We start from the raw sequence: 12657 nt of genomic DNA on the forward strand, positions 1-12657 counted from the left end.
ATAAATCTTTTTAAAAAAACAAACAAATACAAGAATGTTCCTCTATCACAAGCTGTTAGAAATACAATGACATGTGGGGGAAACACATCTAATTTAACTTACAGACCAGGGTTAATAGTAATGTGTGATATTCTTGTAGCAAGAGCAAAGAAGGTACCGTATCAATGCTAAAGGTCAAAAAAAAGAATATGGGTTTGGTTTTATGAGCTGTGAATATGATCAAGTCTTTTTTTTCCATTTTCTTCATTAACAAGGAGACCTTGGTTCTGTCATTTAACCAATCTGTGCTCATTTATTCACCTTTGGAGCACCAGAGAAGTAATTGTGTTTGAAATAAGATAAATATGCCTGGACAGGGTTTTTTTTTTAAGTAATCCTTCTGTATCTTGTTAAGCTGCCTTTTTGCCTGTTTTTGTTATTATTATTTAGAGAATACTTTATTAGTTTGTGTCATCAAAGCCATGTCGGTAAGACCTTACGTGTTACATACAGTGCATTCCCTGTACAAATGGAAAAAAATTAATTTAACATTTCTAGACTAATATGGCCATTAAATTCTGTACAATGCCAACTCAACATGGTACAACTGGGATACTTTTTCCAAAGTTAACAGCACAGCTATGATTTCCGAAAATTCAAATTCACATTTTATATTTATATATATGCACCCACACACCTATATATAGAAAAAAACTCTGTTCAGATGACTGCAGAAGCTGGGAAACCTGTTGCTGCTGCTGTATAGCATACATATTTTTTGATGTTGGAAAAATGTTTTTTAAAAAAAAATCCTCACAGACATCTGAAAGATGGTGATTCCTAAATCTCTATCGAACAAAAATGGAATTTTAAATTTCTTATAATTCCCTCACTGATGGAATTTCATATATTCCCATCTTCCAAAATATTTTTCCTGCTAAACTTCCAAAATTTTTTTCCACAAACAATAAACCAATTCATTTTTACCTCCTCAACTTTAGCTATTGCTTTCTGATTTTTTTTTTTAATCTGTGATCAGACGTTCTATACTTTTGCCAACCCTTCAAATTGTCTTAAAATTGGGGGGCTGCAGACTCTCGAGAGCCTTTAAACACAAAAGCACGGGACACACATGGCCGAAGCTGGCCATCCACCACCCACCTCGGGAGCGCGGAAGGGGTCTTCCAACTTTGCCTTGTCCCCGGTCAGCTCCAGTTCCCGGGCCCACCCAGCCCCTCACTGACTGTCAAGTTTAGGGTCCCCAGAGCTGTTAAAGTGAGGCTGGCCCCCCGCTGCGAGAAGGAGCAAGCTCTGCAGCAGGTAGCGTTAACACCTCCAGCATTTTCTTTTTGCGAATACTTATTATATCCTCATGCAGCTGTTTTCTCTTTGCTCCCCTGACTCGAGCCAAACATTCAAGGAGTATTTGAAGTTCTCCCTCCTCGCAGGATTCTTTGGGGGGGGGGGTCCACTCGCTCCCTTTCAGCAGAGTCTGAACTCTTGGTCCAATAGATAAATTCTCCCCCGTATAAATTCACATTAAAAGCCAAATACTTGCATTTACCCTTTCCTGGAGCGGTGAAACCCATTGGGTTGGGACTCTGGTATTTTGTGTCATTATTAGTTTTCAAAAAGAGCTCGAGCATTTCTCTTTCTAGAAGATGGCGGGCTCCAACAAGCGCAAAGAAGCTTTGCAGCAAAGCTTTAACAGGCATGAGTTGCAGGTGCCCTCCAAGTGCTTCTCCTAAATGCATATCCAGACCGAGCTCTCCGTGCCCACTATAAAAGAGAAACGGAAGTGGGAGGCTCAGAGAGGCGTAATAGAAAACCCTGCACCTTCTCACTGGACAGGCTCTTGGAAACGTTAGACCCCAACCTTGGAAGGCCTGGAGTCTCCGCCACATTCCCACGTAAATCTTGTAGGAAGTTTGTAGCCCCGTGTGCAGCATCTTGGTTACGGAGTGCTGTCGAATCTGATGCGATTCCAAACAACGACCCACCCCCTCGTCTTGTTCAAAGAATCATTTATCTGTGCTCCAACTTTCTCCTGGTCTCAAACTTTAGAGCCACAATACGGTTACAGATTTACGCCCGAGGAAAAGTTGTGCTTTAGCCACTGGAACTTTCTTTTTTTCCTGTTTTTCAGGCTCCTGAAACTCTCGAAACTCCTCTTTGCCTTTTTTGCTGCAGTTGGAGAAGAAAGCGAATTTGAAATACGCCCGTTGTTACGCAATGCTGGCGAAACGGAGAACTATGCCAAAGATTTACTCTTCCATCAAAAGGAATTCTGTTTGTCACACAGTATACTGTGCAGCTAAAGGACCTATACCAAGTTGGAAAGAAACTAATTTATTTTCTGTTTCTGCCAAGTTTACATTATGTCTCACTGCTTATACTTTAGAGTGTGTGTTTTATGGAGACCAAGGGATTAAACAGTGTGAACGGAGAGGTAACATTTTTCACCAGGGGGTTTTTCTATTTTGTGTTTGAACTGAAAATAAATGTGTATCTAGTAAACCAATCAACAAGTTTTCCGTGCCAGATAAAATTCTGTTCTCTCCAGACGTAACCGTTCGTGTGCAGCCAATTTCCAATTTCTGACACCAATTTCCTGGAAAATTCTGAAGGCAACCAGAGCCTTAAAAACATGATAAGAAAACACACACAGAGAGAGAAATGTCTGTTCAATTCTGAACTCCTGCAGTGTTGGGAGTATATAAGACCCCTGGGAACCAAGAGCCGCTATTTTTCAGTGCAGTGAAGCTCACATCACTTGTCTAGAAACAAATGGGGGAACAGGAGTAGCTCAGTGGTTGAGCACCTGCTTCCCACGTACGAGGTCCCGGGTTCAATCCCCGGTCCCTCCTAAAAATAAAATGAAATAAATAAAAACAAACGGACCCAGGCCATTTTCTCCACCGATGCGTGGACCTCGGTGGCCATGGGACATCCTCCAACCCCAAGCTTCCTCAGGGCTAGGAGAAGCAGCTCTTAGAGGTCAGCTGTTGGGCAAATGCTTTTCCTTTTGTCCAGCTTGAATTCGTGGTAGAAAAATATTCTGTGGCCTCTTCCCTGCTCCCGGGAGTTCCTGATCATTCTGTGTTCCCAGTTTTTTCCGACAATCATATCAAGTTATATAAAAGGGAGAACAAAGTGGAGGCTTCAGGAACAAACAAGAAAGGATTGTCTTCGAAACAGTGGAAGAGTTGCCATAAACACAGAATGGCCCCCAGGCACGTCCTGCCAGCGTCCTGGTCAGATCTTTTCCGTGTGCTCCTGGGCTGCAAACTTTGTGACCCTGCTCGGGCACCACTCGGCTGTGGTGCCGCTCAATGCACAATTTAGTTTGTTCCAAAACACTGGTGAATCACCAAAAAGCCTCCCACCCTCAGGCTCTCTGTCCCAAGACTAGTTGGGGTTGGCAATTCTGCGTTGTCTCTCCCTGCCCCTCCCTCTTCTTGTAAGAGAGCACACCTTGCCAAATAGACAATTAACTAGAATTCTCAAGGCCCAGGTTTATTTGACCATGATAAGGTTTCGCGTAAACGCATTCCCTATTCAGGACATTCAGAAAGCAGCGTTTCTCGTGACCTGATTTTTTTAAGCAGTTGCCTTCTGCTAGTCCGGTTTTTCCGTGTTTACAGATTTCATTTTCTATTTTTGAAAAGGTTTTAGAAAACAATTCAAAGTTACCTTCATGGGCGACTCACAAACACACAAAAAAATAACCAACATCTTGAACACAGGTGTAGGAGCTTTCTTTTTTTTTTTCCTCTCCAAAATGGCTCCCTGGTCCGTCTGCTTGCTGTTTCCACTTAGTGTCTGCTCATTGTGTCTGCTCATTGTGTCCCCTCCTCGTTGTCTGCCTGTCTTCTTTTAGGAGGCACCAGAAACTGAATCTGGGACCTCCCATGTGGGAGGAGGATGCCCAACTGCTTGCTCCACATCTGCTCCTTGTTCATTGTATCTGCTCGTTGCACCTGCTCTTGGCATCAGCTTGTTGCATCTGCTCATTGCATCCACTCATCTTTAAGAGCCCCCAGGACCTCCCACATGGGAGGCACTCAATGGCTTGAGCCACATCTGCTCCTTAGGGGAGCTTCTCAAAGTCGTGTGTGAAAGACACTAGCCATCCCGGTGTTGCCAGGCACACCAAATGCCCCCCGTCGTGTGGACTCAAGTTGAGCTCGCCTAAGCTGCTCTGGGCATCACAGCTCGTGCTCTGATGGGGGCGAGCGTTGTCATCTGCTCTCTCTGCACCACTTCCCCACTTGTGCAAGGTGCAGTGTCTCCATGCTCAGGATGCCAGGAGGCTTCCCAGGCAGGCACAAGCATTATTTCGGGGAGGACTGGGGGAAGCCAGTTATTAACCGTCTCTTCTGTGGCCAGGACACGAGGGGGAGAAAATTAGCGTAACTCTCTATGAGGTGGGTTTAAGTTCAGGGGTCCCCCAGAAGGTGGAGCCCGACCCTTTTCCGCCTCCATAACTGCAACGTAAGAAAAGGCGAACACACCCGGGGCTGAGCCTCACGCGTGTGGCTGTGTCCTGCCTGCTCCAGGGCCACAGGTGGCCACGCTCTGCCGGGGTTGAGCTCCGGTCCAGTAGGATCCTCCAAAAGCTCCCGGGAGACTGCACGGCAGGGTGACCTGACAGCCGAGGGAGAGCGAGACGAGCGGGTCCTCGGAAGGGAGCAGGGGCCCTTTGCTAGTCCATTCACAGAGACGCTTGTTTTAAACAAAGGTTTATTTATTTATCCCCGCCACACCCCCCATTGTTTTGTGCTCGTTGTCTGCTCTCTGTGTCTGTTCGTTGTGTGCTCATTGTCTTTTTCGGAAGCATCGGGAACCGAACCCGGGACCTCCCATGTGGGAGGGAGGCGCCCCACGTCTTGAGCCCTTCTGCTCCCATGGATATACTTTCTATTCTTCTGCTGCCAGGGTTATTTTACGTGTTTGGATAAGAATGTGCTGCTGACGCCATTCAAGCACAACCAGTAGTCTTCACTATAGATTTTTTTAAACGAATCCGTTTTATTGATACATAGTAATAAAGCATAAATCCATCCACAGTAGACGTTTAAAGAATCCTTGTTTCCTCCTGCCAGACATCAGCCAGTATGTCATTTTTATACTTTACACGTGCCTGTAAATTAGATTACCTTATTTATTCCAGAAGAAAATCTGCATACACATACCCAAGCATTGCTTTTCTATAAATGTGTTTGTGCCCACAGTTCAGTTGGGATCTTTTGATCCTAAATTGGAAATATGTGCAAGGGGTTAAAACCAAATAATAAGAGCATTTGTTTCAAACCTGTAACCCATATTCACTGAAAGAGTTGAGCATTGTGGTAGAACATTGGTTAATAAACAGATCTTCCAGCAGTTTCTTAAAGCCTAATGCAGCCAAAGGCAGAGGGACCCCTGAGAAAATATCTTATAAATACACTTTAAACAAGGGAAAGTGGACCAGAATTCACAAGTCCATGAATTTGGATGGGGTAAAAATTACGTTTTGTTTTTCACGGACCTCCAACTGCAGTGAAGCATTTCTTTCAACCATGTATGTTGGCAACAAACCACAGCTGACTTAATGCTACCTGTGTCTTTCTCACCAACAGAAACCATCTTTTCCTACGATAGTTTCTGCAGAAATTCAAAACAGCGTTTATGCCTGTCACAACGTGAAAATTACTATAGTTACTAGATCTGCCACTGATCTTTCTTCACCTGTGACTAAAGAGGCAGCTGCCATGCTGCACCCACAATTGGTTACCTTTTGCATATTTTGATAATCATTTTTCACTATCGTTGGTTTGCTTTATGATCATAAATGCTTTATTTTTTGTTGTTAAGATTTATTTTTATCTCCGTCCCCCCTTGTTTGCACTCACTGTCTTCTCTCTGTGTACATTCACTGTGTGCTCTCTGTGTCCACTCACTGTGTGCTCTCTGTGTCTACTCACTGTCTGCTCTCTGTGTCCACTCACTGTCTGCTCTCTGTGTCCATTCACTGTCTGCTGTCTGTGTCCACTCACTGTCTGCTCTCTGTGTCCATTCACTGTCTGCTCTCTGTGTCTGCTCGTCTTCTCTTTAGGAGGCACCGGGAACAGATCCTGGGACCTCCCATGTGACTCAATCACTTGAGCCACCTTGGCCCCCTGCTTTGTTGTGTCTCTCATTATCTTTCCTCTTTGTGTCTCCTTGTTGCATCATCTTGCTACATCAGCTTGCCACGCCTGCCCATCCTGCCAGCTCACTGTCTTGCTTGCCTTTTCCAGGAGGTTCCAGAAACTGAACCCAGGACCTTCAGTGTGGTAGGCAGGAGTTCAATCACTTAAGCCACATTGGCTTCCCTTAAATGTGTTGTAGAGTTAAGAGCATTTGTTCTGAGAAATGACCCTTAGGCTTCACCAGACTGATATAAGGGTTCCAGGCAACAAAAGGGGTCTCCACTCCCTGGGCTAGATAAAATTCCACCAGCCCAAAGCCTGCCTCTGTGGCCACCACCGTTCTCTTGGACGCGTTCATATAGGGGTGCATCTGCTTCAGGCCCCTGTCTGGGGTCCCCCTGCCTGCACAAACAGCACCTGGCTCTGGGGTCCGAGTCTCATTGTGACTTATAACTCCGTTTCCACAAAATGAGAGGTTCAACCATATGGCTCTCCTGACAAAGAGCCTCACGATTGCTTAAGAACATTTTTAATCCATTTTTTTTTAAACATTTATTTTTTTATTTATTCCCCACACACACACACCCTTGCCGCCTGCACTCGCTGTCTGCTCTCTGTGTCCATTTGCTGCATGTTCTGTGTCTGCTCGACTCCTCCTCTTCTCTGGGAGGCACCGGGACCCGATCCTGGGAACTTTCTGATGGGGGAGAGCGGCGTTCAGTCACCTGAGCCACCTCCCTGGTGTGCTGTGTCTCTTGTTGTCCCTCCTCTGTGTCTCTTTTTGGTTGCTGCAGCTCACAGCATGGGCCAGCTCGCCTTCACCGGGAGGCCCCGGGAACTGAACCTAGGACCCCCCCCCCCCATATGGTAGGCGGGAGCCCAATCACTCGAGCCACATCCGCCTCCCTTCGTTCATTCCACAAACGTTTCCTGGGCAGCCATCATGCATGAAGCAGTATGTATTCAGAGGAGGGAATTAACACACGAGCTCCGTCATTGCCAGGGACATTTTGTGGTAGTTATTGCTGTCTCCCCAGCCCACAGAATCAGACTGGAAGGTAGCAGGACTTTCTATCATTGATGTTCTGAGTTCTTTTTTATATAAAATCAGTCAATGATTAGGCTTCCCTTCTTATTATATTTAAAAACATATAAATACATACTACCTTTCAATATATTTTATATAGTGTGCAATTCAGTGGCATTAATTGCATTCCCAGTGCTAGCCTCACTACCATCCGTAATCCCGACTTTTTCATCACCCCAAACAGAAATTCTTCACCCGTGAAACACGAACTTTCCTTCCCCACCCGGTCCCTAATGAACTCTAGTCCATTTTCCATCTCTGTGAATTCACTTATTCCAGATATTTCCTATAAATGGAATCCTACACACTTTGCCCTGTTGTGTCTGGCTTATTTCACTTAGCTTACTGTCTTCAAGGCTCATCCATGTCGGAGTATGTACCAGGGCTTCATCCGTGCTGTATAAATATGCCACGTTTTGTTTATCCATCCATCTGCTAATGGCACTTGGGTCGTTTCCACCTTTTGGCGATTGTGACTAATTCCGCTGTGAACATCGGTGGGCAGGTATGAGTCCCTGTTTGCAATTTGTTGGGTGTTACCTAGACGTGGAATCGCTGGGTCCCATGGTCATTCTCCCTGGACCATTTTAGGGAACTGCCTTTTTCCACGACGGCTGCACCATTGTACGCTCTCACGGCAACGCACCGAGGTTCCAGACGGTTCCACGTTCTCCGCACCCTTGCCGATAGTGTTATTTTCTGTGTTTTAATAACAGTGAGCCTAGTGGGTGTATTACCTTCTTTTTATAACACTCCAGATTTGTCTTTCAATCTGAACTGCCCTAAAAAGGCGAACTTTCGATTAACATGAGACTAGCGGCAGGGTGGTTCTGCGAGGGGCGCGTTACCCCTCTGTTTCGGTGCATCTGATCCGAGGGGCCCAGAGTGACTTCTCAGACTGAGTTTGAGGGTAGAGTGTTCATGTAACAAATCGGCAAAACTTAAATTTTCCTGGCAGTGCAGGTGGGGCTGCAGCCCTCTGCCGGGCTCACCTGTCACCTGTTTCCTCAGCCTGGCACTGGCATCTACGCTTCCGAGAGAGACTCGGATGGTTTTTTGTTTTTTCTTTGTGTGTTTTTTTGGTTGTTGTTTTATATTCGGATGTTTTTAAAGCTGGCTAATATCTTCAGTTGCCCGTCATTCAGCTGACGTATGTCACAAGGATTGTGAGAACAGGATTTTTGAGAGCCAGCGGACCCTTTACCTGGGCGTGTGCGCTCATGAGCAGATACGCTTCGTGAAGGTGTGCTTGGCCAAGTTTTACCGTTAAGGAATTTTTCCTCCTGGGATAATGGCGTGAACCTGGGTGATCTTCCTCTCATCAGCCTCTCTTACCTCCCCTCCTTGCCCAGAGACGATGTACACCAAGCAGCGGGGTCAGAGACCCCAAGGGGCCCGGGGACTCTGCCCGGGCTCAGCACAATTGGATGAGAAGTGGCATTTGCCAACTTCAGTGCGGGGTAGGAAGAGGAATTCCAGGAGCTGGGAAGGCTGGCCCACTCCCCCGCTGCACCCAAGGCCCCTTTGACTGCAGCTCCCTGACTTAGAAACATGAATTCCTATACTCTCAGACACCCCCAAACTCTGATGTGGTTGCAGAAATGCCTTCCAAAGCCAAATATAAATTATTTTTTAATTACTCATGCCATTGAACTTGCCATTAGAACAGGTCATTGGGGAAGCGGATATGGCTCAACGGATAGAGCATCCACCTACCACATGGGAGGTCCGCGGTTCAAACCCCAGGGCCTCCTGACCCATGTGGTGAGCTGGCCCATGCACAGAGCTGATGTGTGCAAGGAGGGCCGTGCCACGCAGGGGTGTCCCCCACGTAGGGGAGCCTCATGCACAAGGAGTGCACCCCGTAAGGAGAGCCGCTCTGCACGAAAAAGGTGCAGCCTGCCCAAGAGTGGTGCTGTGCACGCGGAGAGCTGATGCAGCAAGATGACGCAACAAAAAGAGACAGATTCCCGGTGCCATTGACAAGAATACAAGCGGACACAGAAGAACACACAGTGAATGGACACAGAGAGCAGACAAAGGGGGTTTGGGGGGGAAGTAGAGAGAAATAAATAAAAAAACAAATCTTTAAAAAAAAAAACAGGTCATTGAACATGTTATAAATACATGTAAACAGAAGTGACAGAATCAAAACAAAAACAGCAAACTACAGAAAAGCCCACTTCTGTGCTAAGTAAGGGGGCAGGAGGGAAGCTAAGGAAGGCTGGAGAGAGGAGTGAGCTGGGAGGACAAGGGGAAGGGTGGGGCTCGAGCAAAGGGGAGAGGGAGTGGTGAGGGCTAACAGCAAAGCTTGTCCAGAGAGAAGACAAATCCACGGTGGCTTCTGGTTTTCTGACAAGGCTAAACTCAGGCAGTAAAAGATGGAGTCCTGGCCAACGCGGAAAAGGGGAGAACACAGTACAGTTATTCCTGCCACATCGTGGGGGTGAGAAACGTGATGCCCCCGTGATCGGCAAAACATGCATAAAATTTGGGGGGCCTCCCTTCTTACCGGAGAAGAAATCTGAATTTTCTCTTTTTCTTTCATGGGGTGTTTACAGTACCTTATTGTAAAATTTGGTTATTATACAATACTATCCATATACTTTATGCATTTCTGAGTTTCTAAACGTTTTCTGTATTGTCTGTGACTTCCGCAAAACTCCCCCCAAATTCCATTTAATTTCTTATGCCAACCCACGATATATTGCACGATGGGGAAAGTGCAATGGGGGAGGGGTAGCTCTAACAATATATGGGCTATCTGAAGTCCTCTTGAAGCCACAAGATAAACCGTGTAGAAATAGCAGCTCGTCTCAGCGTCCCAGTCCCACAAAGGTCCGCTTACCCACAGAGTGAGCTAGGGGTAAGAAAGCTCTTCGAAGCAAAACCCTCCAGAGCAAGCACCAATTTGGGGGCAATAATAATATACTGATTGGCAAATGGTTTAAGATTCTCCTATTAAAAAAAGAAAAACAAAACAGAAGCCTCAAAGCAGCTAGTTAAAACACAGTAGAGGGAAGCAGACTTGGCCCAGTGGTTAGGGCGTCTGTCTACCACATGGGAGGTCCGCGGTTCAAACCCCAGGCCTCCTTGACCCGTGTGGAGCTGGCCCATGCACAGTGCTGATGCGCGCAAGGAGTGCCCTGCCACGCAGGGGTGTCCCCCGCATAGGGGAGCCCCACACGCAAGGAGTGCACCCCATAAGGAGAGCTGCCCCGTGCAAAAGAAAGTGCAGCCTGCTCAAGAATGGCACCGCACACATGGAGAGCTGACACAACAAGATGACACAACAAAAAGAAACACAGATCCCCGGTGCCGCTGATAAGGATAGAAGCAGTCACAGAAGAACACACAGCGAATGGACACAGAGAGAAGACAAACTGGGGGGGGGGGGGGAAGGAGAGAGAAATAAATAAAAGATAAAAAAAAATTTTTTTAATTTTAATGGTCAAAGAATGTGACGTCCCCCCAAAAACTCCCTGTTACCCCAACAGTGTGTCCCATAGCAGACAGGTGAAGTTAATCAACAGAGAGAATTTCGGTTCAAGGCCAAGGAAGTGGGCGGGCCCCCTGAGAATTAGGCTGGGCGTTCCTACAGGACAAATCAAGCACAGAAGGTGCAGATCCTTGGCAGGTGGTGAACCAGGAGCAGGGGTTTGCACGGATGTCCCTCATCCGCCCGGACCCCCGCCGGTGCCTGAAGTCTCCCCTTCCCCCAGCTCCAGTGAGCAGCGAAGACGGAGAATGAAGGAGACAGGTGCCCCGGGAGGCTGAGCAGCTGCCGAAACCAAGGCTCGCCGTGAGCAGAGCACGTTGGCGATTGAATCCTGTACCCCACAAAAGACACGTGGTGTGAACTCATGTGGCACTCAGATCTGCTGAAGGTGTTATGAGTTAAGGTGTGGCTGGGTTGAAGTAGGAGGACTTAATCCATAATGGAGGCCCTATAGAGGACGTTCAGACACAGAAGAGGCCGGAAGCCAGAAGAAGCCCCGGAAGGAGACCATGTGATAGAGCTGGAGACGCAAGCCAACGCACCTGTTTTAGTCAGCCAAGGGGTACGGATGCAAAATACCAGAATTCTGTTGACTTTTATAAAGGGTATTTATTTGGGGTAAGAGCTTACAGAGATCAGGCCATAAAGCGTAAATTACTTCCCTCACCAAAGTCTTTGGCCACATGTTGGAGCACGATGGCTGCCGACGTCTGCCAGGGCTCAGGCTTCCTGGGTTCCTCCCTTCCCAGGGCTCATTTCTCCTTGGGCTCAGCTGCTCAGCTCCTCTGTTTTTTCCACAAGGTCAGCTGTAGACTGTAAGGAAAGGGTTAAGTTTAATTTTTACACAAAGGTGAAGCCAGAGCCAGGCTCTGCCATTGGAGGAGGGAGGGAAAGGGGTTCTAGTGGATTTGGCACCAAGAATTTGAAAAGTGGCACCAAAATGAGGGAGGGCCAATGGTGAGTGCTGGGGGTGGGGCCAAAGCGAGGAGGGCCAATGGTGAGAAGTGAGGGTGGGGCCAAAGCAAGGGAGGGCCAATGGTGAGTGCTGGGGGTGGGGCCAAAGCGAGGGAGGGCCAATGGTGAGAAGTGAGGGTGGGGCCAAAGCGAGGGAGGGTCAATGGTGAGAAGTGAGGGTGGGGCCAAAGCGAGGGAGGGCCAATGGTGAGTGCTGGGGGTGGGGCCAAAGCGAGGGAGGGCCAATGGTGAGTGCTGGGGGTGGGGCCAAAGTGAGGAGGGCCAATGGTGAGTGCTGGAGGTGGGACCAGTAGTGAAAGTGGCGCCAAATTTTAAAAATGCGCTGGGGCGAAAGCGCCCCGAGCCCTCCCAGCCTGCCCGAGTGTAGAGAGCCAGGAAGCAGGGACTGGAGCAGGAACCGTGTAAGTTAGACATCTCAAGATAGGCTGTGACCCCTGAAGTACCCAATTGATGGGGAACAGGGGAGGGACCCGCGTGTTAGGTTTAGGTTATAAATATAACTGTTTCTTGTTGTTTAATGCACCCGTCATTTTATCAAGGCTGAGTGTCCATTCTTGCAAGATCATTAATAAAATTATTTTCTCCTCCACAATCGGGTGAGCCTTTGTTCCCTTGTAGGTGCAGCTTTCTTTCTAACATAGCTTATCAGGTGAATGGTTCTGTCTCTCTCCCCAAGGTTTCTGCCGTGTCTAAGGAGCCATCTGTGTTACTCTGTGTTCTTCTCCTGGCTCAGGTCCTCTTTTCCTGGGGTTTGCTTCTCTTTCCTCTGTGTGCTTACTTCCCGGGGCTCCAGCTCAAGACTCAAGCATCAAACTCCAACATCAAAATCCCCACCTCTGTCCTCTGCCATGCCTTTCATCTGTGAGCCCCCACCCACCAAGGGGTGTGGACGCAACACCCTACTGACATGGCCCAATCAAAGCCCTAATCATAATTTACTCATG

General features: G+C 47.5%; 1 protein-coding gene across 1 annotated transcript in view; it reads left to right on the plus strand.

The window, feature by feature from the left end:
- MTHFD1L (methylenetetrahydrofolate dehydrogenase (NADP+ dependent) 1 like) overlaps window positions 1–2509 on the plus strand; it is a 204680-nt gene extending 202171 nt beyond the window's left edge. The window contains exon 28 of the mRNA XM_058289725.1: window positions 2126–2509. The gene's annotated coding sequence lies outside the window, so the exon portion shown is untranslated. The remainder of the gene's footprint in view (window positions 1–2125) is intronic.
- The last annotated feature ends 10148 nt before the right edge of the window (window positions 2510–12657 follow it).

The sequence above is a fragment of the Dasypus novemcinctus genome, chromosome 28 (genome assembly GCF_030445035.2).
Source record: "Dasypus novemcinctus isolate mDasNov1 chromosome 28, mDasNov1.1.hap2, whole genome shotgun sequence".
Taxonomy (NCBI): Eukaryota; Metazoa; Chordata; class Mammalia; order Cingulata; family Dasypodidae; genus Dasypus; species Dasypus novemcinctus.